Source organism: Phalacrocorax aristotelis, chromosome 5 (genome assembly GCF_949628215.1).
Source record: "Phalacrocorax aristotelis chromosome 5, bGulAri2.1, whole genome shotgun sequence".
Classification (NCBI taxonomy): Eukaryota; Metazoa; Chordata; class Aves; order Suliformes; family Phalacrocoracidae; genus Phalacrocorax; species Phalacrocorax aristotelis.
This window is the reverse complement of record NC_134280.1, coordinates 50,162,977-50,179,137: the sequence shown is the minus strand read 5'-3', so window position 1 is coordinate 50,179,137 and position 16,161 is coordinate 50,162,977. Positions and strand designations below refer to the sequence as shown.

Here is a 16,161-nt window from a genome sequence, read left to right as displayed (position 1 = left end):
CCAAAACCAGCTTTGCTGTCTACAGGTGAAGGGCTATTGACCACAGCTGGGTGGTGTCCTCCAGGGATGGGGATGTCATCCTGCCAGTGATATTTTGAAACTTGGATGGCTGCTCTGAGGGTTAGGGGCCAGCAGCAAGAGGGGTCACCACCATTTTGGGCAGAGGTAATATATGAGGCTTCATAAGGGAAGGCAGCAGGTACCCTGACTGGCTGGAATATGTTCATGCCTCCATAACAAAGAAAGACTGCATCGTGGGTGGTTTTCTTTGCCAGTTGTGAGGCACGCGAAGCCACCTGTTAAACTGCTTATCACGCGAGTTTTCAATCGGAGGAGGCTTAGAAAAGAAAAAGTCCTGCTTGTGGAGAATGCGGGCATCGATCCCGCTACCTCTCGCATGCTAAGCGAGCGCTCTACCATCTGAGCTAATTCCCCTCCTCACTAGCACATTCCCACCCCCTCCCCGCGCGCCGCCGGCTTGTTGTCAGGCAGTTTGGCGCCCGCACTGCCCCCCGAGGGGCGTGGCTCCACGGGCTGGCCAATGGCGAGGCGCAGGGGTAAGGCTACGGGGAGATTGACACCACAAGCTCCCATCCCCTCCTGCCGCGGCCTCCTGCCGGCTCCGAGCGCCTCAGCTCTGGATTGGGTGCAAAGGGTTTATTTTTAAAAGGAACCTGCTCCTTCTATTGGGCGAGGGAAATGTCTGTCAGGGTGACGTTACCTTGTTGCTAAGTTGGGAAGCGAGATGCACCCGCCCCTTGCGTTGACTGGCCAGCAGGAAGCCGAGAGCCCGTCCCCATCCCCTTTCAACCCTGTTGCAGTCGCGTAGCTGAGTGACTGACACCCGCCGGACTGCCAGTGAGAGGCCGGGTTCCGCACACCGCCCAATAGAAAGGGGCGAGCCGAGAAGGAGGGTGGTGTCGGGGCCATATGATTGGCAAGTGGGGCGGAGCGAGAGGAGGGCTCGCAGGAGCTGATATGTCCGCCATCTTGGAGCGTCGGTGATGGTGGCGAGCGGTGGCTTTCCCGCCTGAGTGGAGGCAGCCGGGGGCCTGTGGCGGGGGAGGACGCGCTTGCCGAGGTACGGGCCACGATAGCGGCGAGCTCTCCCCGCTACCGCTTCGGGAGTGGGCCGGCGCTCCGGTGGCGGCTGGGGCCTGGCTCACCTCCGCGCGGGGGGCTCCGGACGCTCCTCATGTAGGGCCTGGCGTGGCCAGGCCGGGGGCTGCTGTGCGCGGAGTCCCCCTTTCACACGCCCCCTCTGAGCCCGCGGTCCCCGGGCCAGGCGCGGTGTCCCGCGGGGTGCCGCGGGCCTGGGCGCGGCGGGGAAGGCCCGCGCCACTCCGGAGGCAGCTCTGCCCGCCCGCCGCCTCTTTCTTCCCGCGGTCGTGACGCTCGGTTCTCTGGCAGCTGCTCCGGAGCCGCCTCCTGGCGTCTGTGTCGCTTCGCCCCGGGTGGGGAGCCGGCCGGGGGGGTAGGGAGGCCGCTGCCCTTCCACCGCAGCTTTCGGGCGCGGGGTGCTGGCGGCCGGGCGCGGCGCGGGGCGGAGCGGCGGGGGGTGGCGGGCGGCGCGTCGTTCCCCGGTGGACCGGAGGGGCTCTGAACTGGGTGTTTTGTCGAGATGGGGGAAGCGGCCTGCGCTGCTCCGTCTCCCGGCAGGCACTTGTGCTGCTGCTGTAACTTACAGAACTTTATTCTGGTTACTGCTATTTTTCGGCTAATGAAACAGATAAGCTTCGCTGATAGCTAATTTTGCATTCACTTTTATTCTTTAAAATTAGCGTCTCAGTATTTCTGTGAGGGCACTGCCCTTTTTAAAATCTTTTTTTTTTGTTTGTTTCTTTTGGGGGGGTAGGTTGTAAGTGTTTGTTTGTACTTTTTAACAAGGCAGCTTCTTTCAATTAGAATATTTTTAAGAGCATAGCAGTGTTTGGGTAAGCTTTAACTGCTGTTAAATACATTTGGCAAAATCTGACTTTGAATCTGCCAGTTCTATTGGTTTTGTTTTGCTTTAGTTGCCAAGAACTTCTTGAAGTGTAAGAAGGAATTAGTGTTGTAGTTTTGTGTCTTGTATGACAAATACAACTGGGGCTAAAGATCATCTTTGTCAGGATAAACGTTATTTAAGTTGGAACAGCAGGATACTTTGAATAGGTGTGTTGCTATTTTAAAAAGTGCTCTGAGTGGAAGAATACAGAAAACTTAGAAGTGGGTGGATAGCTCTAGGAACTGTTCCTTGTGAGGTGTTGACAACTTAAAAATGAAAGGTTGTATTACTGCTAGTGATATTACTTAAGTTTAAAATCTCCTTCGGTGGAAGGAGTCTAAATGTACTCTAACACTGTACACTGATGAATATTAAGCTGGTTTAAAATTTCCAGGTGGTATATAAAGTACCTTGTGAACTGCATAAATACATGTGTGCTGCTTTATATTTTTTCTGAAATGCTGAAAGATGGGAAGTCTCCCTGTTTCAGTTTTCCAAATAGATTACTGCAGTTATTTGAACGGCAGTGTGTATTTTTGGTACAACATTGTAGTAAGAGTGTGTAGTTGCTTAGCTCTGTGTTATTTATATTTTCAGTAGTGAGGCATGGGCTAATTGTAACTTGCAAGAGTCTTTATTATACAAATATAAAAGAACACTACAGGCTTATCTTTCAATATATAACTTATTAATGAGACTTAATGCAAATTTGATATCCAGTCCGCATTTATTTCTTGACAGTTTGTAGTTCTAAGTACTTGTTCACCTAAGTAATTTGTTTCCTCCATCTATGATATTGCTTGAACGTAGGTGATGCTTCTCATTTGCTTTCTGTGTGAAAAGCAGAATGCCTATGCAGTATTGAGTCCTGCACTTCCTGAGTTACTAAAGTAATTTATCTTCTAATACTACTAGAAGACTTTATTTTGGCCAGAAGAATTGCTGAAGAGGCCTGTTTACAATGAACTTAAGGGAAACACTGAGTTAAAGTGGAAGTTGTAGTTTAGAAACTTGGGAAAAGCAGCCTGTTTAACAGGAATGTCTTTAAGGCAGTGCATTATAGCTTCCTTGCAAGCAAGTTAGATTTATATATAAAATGCTGTGACTGCCATATCTTTGGATTCTTTTAAGTATAAATCAACTAGCCATTATTATTCCCTTATGGAATTAAAGATATTAAATAGTTTGTATCTCTCTTCGCAATACTGCTTGGAAACTGTTTGCTCTACTTCTGTTGACTTGCTAAAGTGAGAAAATGTGACTGTTTCCTTCAGAACCCTTCTCTGGCGCTTAACAGAGGTGATGCTGTGGCCCATATACCAATAAGATGATTTTCTAAGTGTGAAATTCAAGTGAATTAATAGAACGGAATCCGAATTTAGCAGTATTAAAGCAGAAAATTATGTATGTAGTTGGTATTAACAGATGGTTATAGAGGGGACTGTCTTGTTATGTCTCAACAGCTTTGCTTCTCTACTCAGCTTAAGCTTGAAATGCATGTACTATGAAACGCAAAAGAGCTGACTGAAAAACAACCAGTATGGGATTGAAACAGTCAGAAGGGAGAAACCCTTTGAAGAACTGTCTCCCAATTTCCTTTCTCTCCATTGATGTCCCCTTTTGTCAAAGAGCTTAAAAAGCCTTGAAATATTAAAACTGCAGTTAAGATCACTCTGTATCAGTATATTGAAATAAGACACTTTGAGTGTTCACTTTCAGTGTTCCAGCATACTACACAATATATTCATTAGTAGGAGGCTTGCATATTCACTTCTCACACCTAACTGTGTTAATTTATGGCCTTTGGAAGTTATGATGGAAACAGCTTTTCTGCTTGGACAGAAGAGGCACTAGTATGAGCTTAGCGATCTGTTTCTGTAGTAAGGTAGGATGTCTTAAACATATTGTCTACCATCTAGATTCGGCTCTCATAGTAGCACCTTCATCTCTGACCCTAAAGATTGCTGTGTACTCTGTTGTTTCAGTGCCAGATTTAGGAGTAATGTATTACCTCAAAGTAGACACCACATCCAAATTCTAGAAGACCAGATGTGTGATTGGGTTGTCCTAAGAGCAAGATCTGGAGCCATTAGTTTTGGCAAAACTTTCCACAATAATAAAGCAAGTAGGGATAAATGAGAAATAATGTCTTGTTTGTCTCATCTTATTTTGTCAAGTTGGAGGAAGAGAGCAAAGAACTCTGTAAACTATTTGGTGATCACATTTGATCCTGGTATATTTTTTTGGGTGGGAGGCAAGCCTGAAAGATCAATCAGAAAATATGTAGAGAATGTGAACATAGTGTTGAAAGCTTTGTCTAGCATGTTTAATTGTGTTTTTGTGGTGTGTCAGGGTGCCAGCATCTGTTTTAGAAACCATATGCTACTAAGCAACTAAAGTAAAATGTTTTTCTACTCTTGGATATTATATGCAGCTCTATAGCTAGCTTGGGACACTTCTCAGGAAACGGGATAGACTGAATTGCTAGGATCAGGAAGACATTTGGTATAAGCTGTTAACAGCTTGCTTGTTTGTAGAATAGTTCTTCACACAATATTGGGAAAAAATCTGTTACTGTAAAATAGAAAACTCTTTATGATCTTTGTTTATTTAATGAAGTGCCAAGAAGCCTGTTTGAGGTGGTATATGTGATTTGGAATGGGTGAAAAAGTTCCCAATGACCCACCCCTCTGACTATTCTTTCTTCTTGCAGTTACTCTGTATACTCATCCCCCTAATCCTGTTAAATGAATGTATCTTTTCCTCTTCCATGAGGCTTAAAATGGGATGCTTAGTGCCAGAATCTATGAAATATGTCGCATGCCCGCAGTGGAAAAGAATACCAAAAGGACCTCAACGTACAGCTGTATGGAACTATGAAGCCGTAATACACTCTGCTGGAGTGGTGGTGTATAGAATCGGTAAGGTTGGAAAAGATCCTTAAGATCGAGTCCAAACATAAACCTAACACTGCTAAATCCACCACTACGCTATGTCCCTAAGTGCCACACCTACATGTCTTTGAAATACCTCTAGGGATGGTGACTTAACCACTTCCCTGGGCAGCCTGTTCCAATGCTTGACAGCCCTTTTGGTGAAGAGATTTTTCCTAATATCCAATCTAAACCTCTCCTGATGGCACTTGAAGCCATTTCTTCTCGTTCTATCGCTAGTTACTTGGGAGAAGAGACCAACACCCACCTTGCTACAACCTCCTTTAAGCTGTAAAGAGTGATAAGGCCTTGCCTCAGCCTCCTCGTCTCCAGACCAAATATCCCCAGTTCCTTCAACCTGTCCTCATAAGACTTGTTCTCCAGACCCTTCATCAGCTGCCTTGAGCTGCTGGAGCGTGTCCAGAGAAGGGCAATGTGTTTCTTGTAGTGAGGGGCCCAAAACTGAACACAGTATGTGAGATGTGGCCTCACCAGTGCCAAGTACAGGGGCACAATCACTTCCCTACCCCTGCTGGCCACACTATTCCTGATACAAGCCAGGATGCTGTTGGCCGCCTTGGCCGCACTGCTGGCTCATGTTCAGCAACATATTGAATATGTTGTTAGGCATCTTGGCAAAACAGCTAAGATCATCTATGAAATTGGTAGTGAGGATTTGGTTAAAGATATGAAGGGAGGTGGAAATGAGTAAAAAACATGTATGTATGCACAAGCATAACCCACCCCATAGTGAGATTTGAGGGTTAGTTTCCTTGGCGGAATTTTTGAGAGCATTCCCATTTCATTTTTAATGAGATGACGCCAAGTGTTTATATACAGTCTAAGTTGTGCATCTGCAAGGAACATGAAGTATATAGCCTAGTGGTCTCCATCCTGTGTCCACTGGCTCTTCTGGAAAATAAGCAGTCAAAGACTGTAGGCCAACTCTTGTCAGTTGTGCCAAAAGATAATGTTAAACATAAGCCTTTTTATGATGACCAAACAGGTCCTGGGTGAGGATCCTGAAAAGGCCATGTGATTTCTAGTTTGGTAACAAAACATGGTTGGGATTGAGGATGGAAAATGCCATTTTTTTTTTAAGTAAAAACTAGTGTATTTTTTCCTCAGTTTATTAAATATGTTCTAGAATATAGCAATTCCAGGACTAAAAGTGTTCTCATTGTTACTATATTTCAAGAGTATCCTAGGCTTCTTTTACCCCTGCTATGCAGTGGCACAGTCCCTTCCTTCAGTGACCATAGGCAGAACTTCTAACTGGATCCAAGTATATAAAGTCAGATTCTATTGTGCAGGTTTAACTTATAGAGGTTTTAGGAATGAATCTCATTATTTCCCAAACTAATAGTGGAGAGGAAGACACTTTCTGTAAACCTATGCATAAGACCCTAGTCCCTGGTTAGGTGATGCATACTTCTCACTTGTAGTAGTGCCCTAACTGATAAATTAATCAAAAACAAGTTAATACGATTCCAAGTAGTACTTTATATGGTGGCTTGTAGGCAATGCTAGTACAGATGTGACTACATCTTTTCTTTATTGTACTGTAACTGGTTTGAGTGGTTGAAATTGAGCAGAAAACAAGAGAGTAATAGATGTTTCTAAAGGCTTGGTTTGCTACAAATTGATATTACTTCAATGCCACTTGCATTGTGAAAGGAGTATCAGCCACTGCTACCACAGGGTGGAATTTTGTGTCTTCGTACCAGAGTGGTTATACAGTTAGTGTTTCTCATATAGAAACTGCAAAAATACAATGCGATTTGCTTTTGTGTAAGTATAGTGGAAATCAAGCCTTGTGGAGCTTTTTTTCTTTGAGGTTTTTTTTTTTCTGAGAGTTACACTAGGGCAAAAATCATAGGCAAGGTCTTGGTGGAAAACTCTTCTTTTTTTTTGAAATGCACAGTAACCTTACCTTTAAAGCAGATGTAGGGCTCACTTCATATTTGGTTTGTTCTTACCATGTACTACTTTGACCAGCCTCCAGTCTAAAGAGCTCAGCTGGAAGCTTTAGGACTGGTTTGAACTACAATAATTCACATTACTACTTCTGTTACTGCCTTGACAGACTTGCTAGATATCCAAGTGTTTTTGGAGGCTAACTCTTCTAGAAAATACTAAGTAATGAATTACATTTGTTTGAGAAATTTAGCTGCTGTCACCAAACATCTTGAAAAAAAGATGGAAAGTTTAGAGACTGCTAAAACAAAGCTGTAGTGGTGGCAGGAGCAGACCCACTTCTGGGTAGGTGGGTTTCCTGCTGATGTTGTAAGTGGCTTGTATCTACAGGAAACTAACTTCCATTTTGTGTTGATATTGTTCAGCATGCATTCCAGATAGAAGTCCATTTGAAAATTGTGACAGTGTAGTGGTTGTATTCCCATCTTCTGTGTTTACCCTCCTGTGTTCTTTCTGGAGGTTATGAAGGAGGTATTTGTTACTGCTCATGGCAATTCTGAGGGCTAATTTTGTTAAGTGGTTTTTTTTTCCCTGCCTGAGAGTGACACCTCTAGAAATTAGACTGAACTGGCTGTGAAGTAGTCAGCTCTTCCTTTTGACTGTGACAAGCAAGCGTTCATCAAAGGATCCTTCTATGTGTGTACTTGATGCTGATGATGGGCTCTTTGTTATAGCTTCAAGTCACATTTAATGGCAAAAAAATACTGTATGCTGAACGTTGTATTTAGATGAAATTTGTCTGCTAAAGGAGGTGATAAAGATAACATTAGTGAGTGGTCTGCAGTTCTTAATGGTCAACATAAAAACGTAAATGTGTATTTTCATGGTACTTGCCTTTACTGTAATGATTAGTGTGCTGTCTTCTTAACAAGTTGTGCTTCAAAGAAGGGAAGTGGAGGAAAGTTTAAAGGCAGTGCAGCTAGAAATCCAGTAGTTGGTGAAAGATGGTGTAAGACCACTGCACAACTTGTTGACCTCTGCAGGTTGTAAGAAAAGATAATTGTCATGGCTGTGAGTCAGTAGCATTCAGTGCTTAATTTTAATTAACTGTTAGATGCTCGCAAAACTTTAGAATTCCTTTTGACATACTGAGTCCTTCTTGTTGCTTTACTAGTGATGTTATGGGATGTATGTCCCCATTTAAAAGGGATCTGTTCTGCCATCAGATTTTGAAAGCTGTGTCTGTAATTCTGTAGCTTTGTTTTCTGGGCTAAGGTTCTCTTCTGATGTCACTTATAATCCAACAGTTTATAGATTTCACTGTGAGACCAGTAATGTGTGATTGGGGTTGGAACTTACAACTTTACTCTTTCTCAACCCATTAGAGATGTTTACCTGTTTTTATTTCTCAGTAGTTGTGCCAGGTGCAGTTGTCTATTAAAATGATTTCAGTCATAGATGGGCATATAGGTTTTTCTCCTGTGGGTGTCTGGTCCAGTATGCTCTCCTGCTGTATTTAAGTATTATTTATTTTTAAAGAAGGAGCCACACCTAGCTTGGATGCTCTGCTTCAAAAATGCACTTTATAAATAAAAATTAATCACTAACTCTGCAGATACTGAATAGGGAACTTAGTTTCCCGAATTGGAATTGTAGAGATGAGACATTGAAGGCAGGCAAAAAAAAAATTCTGAACCAAGATGATCAAAGGAGTGGGAAGCCTGATATACAAGGATAGGCTGGGAGAACTGGGCTTGTTCAGCCTGCAGAAAAGGAGGCTTAGAAAGGAATCTCATCGCCATGTGCCAGTACTTAAGGGGCAGCTACAAAGAAGATGGAGACTCCCTTTTTACACTGAGTCACATGGAGAGGACAAGGGCGAATGGACACAAGTTGCTCTTGGGGAGATTCTGATTGGACACCAGAGGGAAATTTTTCACAGTGAGGACAGTCAACCATTGGAATAACCTCCCCAGGGAGGTGGTTGGATACCTTCAAGAGTCATCTGGACGTGGTGCTGGGCCATCTTGTCTATACTGTGCTCTTGCCAGAAAGGTTGGACTAGATGATCCCTGAGGTCCCTTCCAACCTGTGATTCTGTGAATCTCTTCTGTATGTGGGTGTCTTAAAAAAAAAAAAAAAGATTCAAAGCCTGAAAAGCATATAGGTTGTTTGATATCTTTTTGTAGTATAGGAAACACCTGTTGGTGTCTATCTTTTTCATTATAGGAAACTGGCTTCCTTTTAGGGCATAACAGAAAGCAATGATGTTAATGCTAGTACAATAGCTTTTTCTTTGAAATACACTGGTCTAATCCTCCCCTTCTTTGAACTTGGAAATTCTGAAGTTTAACTCTCACTCCTCAGAAAAATAAGCTAGCTGTAAGGCTGGAGACTAGAATGCAGTGGTGTTGTTTTTCCCCTCCCATGTTGAAGTTGTAGCCCCATGCAGCCAAGAATGAAATTACTGATAGAGTTACAAACTTTCTATTGTATCTGGTACTGATCTCGTCTTCATGAGAGGGAGGGATTACAGGTTATCTCAAGGTCTATAATTTCTTTAATTTATTGGAGATTGTGAAGATTAAGGTCTTCCCTGGATATGTGAATTGGTAACTATGATGTTATATAGTGGAACTACTAAGCAGCAGAATGCAAGTAAAAATGGTAAATGTGTTTTACTGTTAAGTGGGTTTTTGTAGAGAGAAGTGATCTCAATTTTTTCCTTAATTATAGGAAAAACTGCAAGCAACAGCCAGTGAATTCATCCACCCAAAACGAAAAGCAAACTGGCAGTTGAAAATAAAGTTGGAGAGGCAAAGAGATGAAGTTGTCTCTTTTTTTAATTGCCGATAAACCACCTGTAAACTTTTGTTTCTAGACTTTCAAGCATTTTAAACTAAGTTAATTTCTGTGCCACTTGCCACACTAGTGACATGACTTTATGGAATGGAGATAAGGCTTATTTGACAAAATCTGTGTGGAACCTAAGATGTTACTTAAAAGGACAGAAGGCTGCTATGGTTTAACCCCAGCTGGCAATTAAGTACCACCTAGCCACTTGCACACTATCCCCTGGTGGGATGGGGGAGAGAATTGGAAGGGTAAAAGTGAGAAAACTTGTGGTTGAGATAAAGACAGTTTAATAGGTAAAGTAAAAGCTGTGCATGCAAGCAAAGCAAGGAATTCTTTCACTGCTTCTCATCGGCAGGCAGGTGCTCAGCCGCCTCCCGGAAAGCAGGGCTCCGTCATGTGTAATGGTTACTTGGGAAGACAAACACCATCACTCCAAACGTCTCCCCCTTCCCCCTCCTTCCCCCAGCTCTATATGCTAAGCATGATGTCATATGGTATGGAACATCCCTTTGGCCAGTTGGGGTTAGCTGTCCTGGCTGTGTCCCCTCTAAGCATCTTGTGTAACCCCCAGAGCACTTGCTGGTGGAGTGAGAGGCAGAAGAGGCCTTGACTCTGTGTAAACCCTGCTCAGCAGTAATGAAAACATCCCTGTATTATCAACAGTGTTTCCAGCACAAATCCAAAACGTTGCCCCATATTAGCTACTGTGAAGAAAACTTTATCCCAGGCAAAACCAGCGTAAGACTTAAGTTCAGGTCTTAAGTAATTTGACTTAATACCTTGCTGAGCAGAAACTTGCTTTTTAGGGCTAAATCATGTAATGCTGTTATAAATTAAAATGGTAAATTTTATTTATATATAATTAAAGTTCTGAGCTAGCATTTAAAATTGCTTGCTTTCTTTGAAACTTTGTTCCTCAAATCCCTTGAGTAGGCATAGGGCACAGAAGTATCAATGTAGTTTTCAGTTACTATAAAGTATCGGTGTGGTTTTTGGCAACTATTTGTCTTGCACTTGAACTAATTATAACATTGTTATTTCAGTAAATCCTAGTTAAAGTAACACTTCTTGGTGAAAGTTGAGACCTCTTCCTGCAGTGGGAGAAAACTGTTCACAGATATATTGGTAGGTAGAGAAGGGATTTATGGGAATGAATGGATGCTAGAAGTGTTTTGGTGAATTACTATGTAGCCCTGTCTTGAAATGGCATGAAGAAAATGAGAGCGGAAACATAGCCAATTGAAATAAGGGTCATTCTGAAACAATGTTGTATCCCTAAACTGTGGTGTGTTGCTTGAATGGCTTTTTTAAACTCTGTTTGCATGCATATATTAGTGCGCTTACAGTATTGCACAGGTGATGACCACTGAAGTGTAAAGACTTAGAATATGAAAGTAATCTCCCTTTGAAAGCAATTTTCTTAAGAAATGCTACTAAATCATTGAGGTAGACTTGCTCTGTAGTTTGCCACTTGCAACTACAGTAGAGTTTTGAAAGGCACTGTGTAACAAATGTCCTTTTCTGATGTTCCAGAGAGAAGCACTGAAGTAGAGCTTTAAAAAGATAATTTTGAAGATTACGGAGAAAACAGAGTAGGTTGGTCATTTCTGTATAAAGCTGTGGCTTTCTCTTTGTAAGTAGGGTGCGTCTTGCAGTTGGAAGAAAGTGGCTTATTCTGTTAGGCAATCTTGATTTTTCTAGTGTTGTCCACCAAAATAGGAGAGTTCCATTGGGAAAACGTAATCTGTTCAGCGGAGGCACTAGAGGCATCTGCGCCTGAAAAATATGATGTAATTGCAATGTGCATAGTTTGTAAAATGCAGCACAGCAAAACTCAGGTTACTGAAGTAGTTTGCTCCAAAATATAAATTATGTGGGGGTTGGGGAAGGAGGAAGAAAGATTAATATTAACTTAATAGCCACTTCACTCTTTTATGTGCAGAATGCTTTCCTAGTGATCTTTCGTTATTTTGATGGGTTTCTAATTTCTAGAACTTATTTTTGCATATACCCAAATAAAAATTATAGTAATTAAATCTAGGTGATATTTGGTGTATTCTTCTAATTCAAAGCAGTTTTTCCTTAGTTTTGTATGCTGAGTATCTCGGAAAAGTAAAGCTAGCCATGCTTCAAAACTTTGGCGGGCTCCCAGAGGCTGCTGACTTCCATTTCTGAACTGCAAATGATCTTAAGTACCTTTTTTAACAAGACTAAGATTTTTGCATAAAAAAGAAAGCTCTTAATAGACTTGAATGCACTGTCCATACAGAAAGAACACTCTGGTGTTCTGATTAGATGTTGCTGAAGTAAGCAGCTTTTTTCTACCTCCATAGATGCACCTTGAAATTTGGTATGCATCCAACTTTCAATGTCTCATCAGTGTGGCGAGGAGGAGGATGAACTTGTTTATCTGAGCAGTTAAAAGTTGTTTAGAGAAAATAGGTATGCTTGCATGGTACACTACAGTGCCTTGCTAGAAATGTCCAAGTCAGTTATGCATATGCTTTTGTTCAGTGTGCCATGCCGAGTAGTGATTTGGGTTCAGAAGCTGGGTGGCTGGTTAGCATGCTGTTGTACTTGGGTTAATTAAGGGAAGTGAGAGACTGGACTGAGTAGCTTTGGTCCCACAGTGTCTGATGCAGCTGTATTATCTTCTAATAGCACTGCTTCTGGTACTACCTTAGGGAACTCTTTATCATACTATTGCCAAGTGTTGGTAAGCATGTGAAAGCAGTAGTCTTCTCATCTCCAGCCTGCTTTTTTTCAGCAATGTTCCATCTGTTTGGGGCAGAGTGAGTGAAATGCTGAAAGTTAAAGCTGTGGCTCGAGTCATGCACAGCACCAGTGCAGCCATGGTAACTGTATCCCTGTGATCTAATGGTAGTGTCTCAGACTTGTAAAAAAAAAAAAAAATATTCAAACCCACACACTTTGAGAGTCCTAACTGGGACAGAATAGAATAAATGCTTAAGAAACCTCTGCTAAAATTCTTATATTTAACCTTAAGGTTGTCTCCTTAAGTTACAATAGCTTTTCCTTAAATGTTCAAACAAAAAAGTGTTCTGCGACTCAGTTGGTCAGCATTACTGATTTTTTTACATTTCCACAGCTGTAGTGAGTCCTGAATTCCTATACTTGCAGATTATCAGGTGGTTGAGAACAGTAGAACTGATGTTGAATTGTCCAAATTCAGCCTTACATGTCTTGTTCTTATTTATCATCAAATTCATGAGAACTTTTCCTCTGCAATCATGCAGCAGGCCTAAGGTGATAGAATTTGGGGCAAAGATGGAAGAGACAAATCCTGGTTGCCCTGACCCTAATGGTGGTGTTCCCTCTTCCTTGGCCATGCTGGCCCTGGTGATAGCACTTTTGAGCTGTTTCAGCATGTGACTTGGCAGAAAAACTCCTTCCCTTCTTCTTCCACCAACTGCATTTGTCATTTCATAAAGTACATTTTTCACTTGGAAATGTCTTGGCAGAAGTTTGACTAGTGTTGGGGAGCCAACAGGGAGACTGCACAGCAAGGGCTAGTGCAGGGCTTCTTTGCGTAGCCTCTTCTACGCTCTTCTAGCGTAGACTCTTATAGTGCTCCTGTCAGAGCTTGGGTGGAATTTCAATCCTGGTCCTCATTCTGAGTGTGGATGGTGACATTTCAGCATACAAATGTGCCCTCTAAGCACACTAAGTTCAAAGGCTTGTTTAAATAGAAGTTTTTGGGAAAAGATGTTCTTGCTTAACTTCTGTAGTAAGCCCTAAGGTACGAGTGTTCTAAGGAGGACACGGTATTATTTTTCCCACCAGACATTTGGAGAGGTGGGGTAAGGAACAATGATGAGTCTTAAATGATGATTTCACAGCACTCTGCCTTGAGCATTAACATTAAACAGTTTTGTGTTCTGAGATTGTAACTTCACTGGGGAATCTTTCTGGGCCAATAAGCCAGTGGAAAAAGGGGAAAAAATATGCTATTTTCTTAACTTAAGCCCAGTGTTAATAAAAGCACTTATACTTGTTATGAGTACAGTATGGCCCAAAGAGGGAATAGAACTAAACCATGCAGTGGCCTGTGCTTTCCACTTTTAATTGTGGTCCAGGCACCTTTATTGTTCCTGAAGAAATGCTGGTGTTCTGCTAGTGATTTTGTCAAACTGTCCCCATGATGGGGTTGTGGGGCCTACATAATGAATCTGGAATTTTTTTACTGTGTTTTTCTACATCGCAAAAACCTAATCTTATGTGGCAACTTTATTTCAGATATAGTAGGTTGTATAAGTTACTGTTTTGAATGCATGGAACGAGTTAATGTAAGAGCAGCGCTATTCAGTAGTTTGCAGTTCTTGCACTTTTTTACCAGGATGCACAAATGTTGTATTGGTTTCTGTAAGCAGAGACACCTGCTTAGTTTCAGTGTTTGCCCAAGAGATGCATGGGAATGGTTTTAGAAGTAGTCATGTTCCAGTCCATACAGAACTAATAAAACTTTTTTAGCCCTGTTTATGACAGCTGGTCACATAGTGGGTAAAGTCTCTATCTAAAAAGTGTAAATTCGTCAGGTAAGACTGTAGAACCAGCTCTATGATGCTGTTGCACTTCACGTGAAGATGGATGCTACCTTGGATAGTTGTGCCTTGCTTTATTTTTCAGGTATGTCAGATAAACGTGAGCATGGGTATGTTCTATTAGTCGTGATGAGTTGTCAGTTTTACGTTTGAGTATAATATGTATACATGGCAATGCTTCCATCCTGCCTTTGCATCTTATCTTTAGGTTTAAATTTTTGATACTTTTATCATGGCCCCACTTCTCTCTGACAGAAGTACCATGTTAGTGTGGATGAAATATTGCTGGACTTGAACTTCATCCAGTCAGTTGATTCTTTTCTTATTATTTTAGGGAAAGAACTCTTGTTTTTCTTCTCTTTTTTTTTTTTTCCTTTATCCATACTGCAGTCCCTTTCAGTGCCTAATCTGTGCTGTGGAGGAGAACAATCTGATCTGATAAACCATCTCTACTACTGAGTGGAAGTCATGTAAACCAAACACTCTGCTCTTGTAAATTCTGAGGTAGGCTGAAAAAGTCTGGTTTGACCAGAGCAGGCTCCTGGTGGAACACTGTTCCCAGGGTATGCTATAATACTTGCACTGCTAGTATCTTGTTAATTTTGATTACACTGGTGTTTTTATTTTCCTGTATAATCCTACTCTATTGAATTGAGAAGCTGACTGTTCTGGTGCTAAACAATGGTATTTAGACACTGAAGTTCTCTTTTCAAACAGAGAAATATCAGACATCCTTGTAAGGGGAGTAATAATAGTGTTTTTTGCTTGGATAGTTTTACTGGCAATTGAAATCTCTGTGGATAATATCTTAACAATTTGTAAACTCTTCTGAAAGTGCATTAAGCTAAGTGGACTTCATAGTTTGCTCCCACATGACATAATTGAGGAAGTGACGTTCTTTCCCTGCTTGGAACTCTACTTCTGAACACAGGTGTGTATTTGAAATGCAGAAATGACAACCAAGGAAACTTTACTAAAGCAAAGTAAGCCCAGTGAACTGGTTTACCTTTTCTGCTGTAGTTAGTCACTTGACTCAGAAGGGATTGGCAGATCCGCTTGACATGTAGAGCGCAAGGTCTAAGGATGAAAAAGGCATGTGACCTTTGAAAGTATTATGGTCAATGTATTACACTGACCTTCAGTTAATATGTATATTTGTTACTAAAATAGCCTTAGAGGAAGCTGTTTAGTCTTTGTGTTCAGTAAGGCTTGGAGTCTGTGCCATTGTGAATAAAATGTAAATGTGATGGCTTCTGGTTCCAGAACTGTTGGAGATAATAATCATCATAGTATTTCAAGCCACAAAACTTACTAGCCCTAACAAAGCTAAGAAAAAAAACCCTTTTATTGAGTGGTTTTTAAAACTAGTATGCAAGAGTTCCTTTTAATTCAAGAGGAATTTATTTGTAGTATATGTCTTTCGGTTGACAGACATGATCTATTAAATCATCTGCAAAGGTCAAGAAAGAGCTTTGAAGACGCAGCTTCTTATCTTTAACATGGAAAGTGTAAAGTTAAGTCATTCTTCTCTTTGGCAGAATACTTGAAATGCTTTTGAGGTGCATGGTTTGGGCTTTTTTAAAGCTGAAGATATATTTGTGACAAGCTCTGATAGCAGAGCTTTTCAGCCAAATACTAGATTGTCACTAACATGAAATAATGAACTACTTCAGCCAAATATTTGCTACCCTTCTTAGTTGGTAGTACTGCTACTTTTTTTTTTTCCCCATTGACAATATTACCCATATTCCCAAAAGAACAGAAGTCTTGTCTTCCTTGAAACCTGTGCTAAAAAGCAAAATCAAAAAGCCCTCAGTAACTGGTGGAAAGGGAAGGTAAATTTTTATATTACAAACTCATCTTACAACTGCAAGAAACAGCTACATCAGAATTTGATTTGGTATTG

The 16,161-nt window shown here is 41.5% G+C and overlaps 1 protein-coding gene and 1 non-coding gene across 21 annotated transcripts in view; one reads left to right on the top strand and one right to left on the bottom strand.

Moving 5' to 3' along the window:
* Window positions 1-362: 362 nt before the first annotated feature.
* TRNAA-AGC (transfer RNA alanine (anticodon AGC)) lies at window positions 363-435 on the bottom strand. Its single transcript has one exon. It is a non-coding gene; the product is annotated as a tRNA-Ala (tRNA).
* Window positions 436-938: 503 nt separating this feature from the next.
* Window positions 939-16,161, top strand: part of PPP6R3 (protein phosphatase 6 regulatory subunit 3) — a 67,260-nt gene continuing 52,037 nt past the window's right edge. For 8 of the 20 annotated variants that reach the window (XM_075094407.1, XM_075094404.1, XM_075094410.1 and 5 more), the window contains exon 1: window positions 949-1,081. The gene's annotated coding sequence lies outside the window, so the exon portion shown is untranslated. Of the gene's footprint in view, window positions 1,082-16,161 lie in introns of all 20 variants that reach the window. The other 12 variants (XM_075094408.1, XM_075094397.1, XM_075094396.1 and 9 more) reach the window with 7 other exon arrangements.